This window comes from Haematobia irritans, chromosome 2, assembly GCF_050003625.1.
Source record: "Haematobia irritans isolate KBUSLIRL chromosome 2, ASM5000362v1, whole genome shotgun sequence".
In the NCBI taxonomy this organism is placed as follows: domain Eukaryota; kingdom Metazoa; phylum Arthropoda; class Insecta; order Diptera; family Muscidae; genus Haematobia; species Haematobia irritans.
In genome coordinates, this window is record NC_134398.1 from 97,046,163 (window position 1) to 97,048,292 (window position 2,130).

The window sequence follows — 2,130 nt, forward strand, 5'->3', positions numbered from 1 at the left end:
AATTTTGCTGCCACTGATCCTGTCATATGTCACCCATGCTTTCAATTCTATTTTGACAAGGAGTACTTTCCCCGGTCTTTGGAAACATGCTAAGGTCATACCCATACCTAAGGGTAAATCGGAGTTTCGGCCAATATCACTGCTTCCCTTCTTTTCCAAGGTGTTCGAGAGACTTTTGAATGGGCAAATGCAGGAATTTCTGAATCGATATTCCCTGTTATCTTCAAGGCAATCGGGTTTTCGTTCGGCCCACAGCTGCATAAGTGCTCTGGCTGATGTGTGTGAGGCTTTAAGATCTGATCAGGATGAGGGAAGAGTCAATTTTCTGGTGCTGCTGGACCATTTGAAGGCGTTTGATTCGGTGGATCATTCCCTTTTATGTATGAAGCTAAGGAACCTTTTTAATTTCTCTGCCAGTTCGGTACGTCTTCTGCATTTCTATCTCGTTGACAGGAGACAGTCAGTATACACGGATATTGGTACTTCGGATCCCTTAATTGTTTCAAGAGGCGTACCGCAGGGTTCAACTCTTGGTCCTCTCCTTTTTTCTCTCTATATAAATGATTTCCCACATGTTTTGAGATATAGCAGGGTACAGATGTACGCTGATGATGTACAAATATATATGAGCAGCGATATCCGTTCTTTGAGCGCCGGTATAGACATGATCAATGACGACCTCCTTTCTGTGAACAACTGGGCTACAAGAAATGGATTGCTCCTGAATCCAAGGAAGTCTAAGTGCCTAGTGATACATGGACGTGGTATTCAAGTCCCTAACGACATTGAGGTTAAGATTGACGGCCAACAGGTGGAAATTGTTTCCACGGCCAAGAATCTTGGTGTAGTATTGAATAGTAACTTGTCTTGGGGGGATCATATAAACTACATTGTTGGTCAGGCATATGCGAAATTAAGAACTTTATGGAACACTCAGCGATTTACGCCGCTCAAGACAAGGGTTATATTAGCTAAGAGTTATGTCTTGCCAGGATTGTTGTATGGAAGTGAACTATTTTCGGGTTGCGATGCCGGAAGCAGACGGAAGTTGAATGTTGTTTACAATAATATTGTGAGATACGTTTATGGATTGAGGCGCTTTGACAATATCACCAGATACAGGGAACTTCTTTATGGCGTGTCATTCGATAACTTGTTGAGAATCAGACAACTTTTGTTCCTTCATAGAATTATTTATACACGCGAACCTAGGTACCTATATGAGAGGCTTCGGTTCGCGTGGTCTAACAGGGGTAAGAAATTAGTTCCTTTGCGGCATCGAAGTCTGGTTTCAACTTGGCATTTCTTCACACATGCGATAAGTGTCTGGAATGTACTCCCTCATAACATACAACGAAACAGCAACACATTAGATTTCAAAAACATATTATTTCCCCATTATTCAAATTTATTATCAAACTAATCTTAACAGCATATGCTATATTTATTTTCCTTTGTCTTAATAATTATAATCATTTAATAATTATTTTTGTAATTAATTTTTATAATTATTTTTGTTTCCTTTTAAATTATAATATTTTCTCTCAATTCTTTAATTGTATTTTTAGATTTTTTGTTTCGATTTTCTTTATTTATATGAACCTAACGTAACTTGTTATTAAATTACTAAGAGGAAATACTTTTTAATGAAAATTCCTGTACAGTAAATATAAGTCGTAAGTCTTGTTGTGCTGGATAAATAAATAAATAAATAAAAAAATAAATATTTAAAGCGAAAATGTTAAGTAACAATTTTATCAAAAATGCTTAGTTTTCGTGATACCAATCATTGAAAGTTTAAATATTTTTAGCACTTTTTTTGAAAATGGCTGCATTTGTCACAAAATGTAACAAAAGCGTACATATTGGGTAAAAAAGTGTGTTGTATTTTTAAGAAGATGGCTGCGTTTGTTACATATAGTAACCCTTCAAATTTAAATATTGTCCGCCCATAATTCACTACAAAAATGTTGAAACTGTTGCATATTGTCAAACGCAAGAAAAGCATCAGAATTTTCGAACTATAGAGTATCAAATTTATGTGTAGCAACAATAAAATAAAAATATCGAATCAGTGGTGATGATTGTATACGCATAAAAATACCCTTTGAACTTGTACCACACATTTTA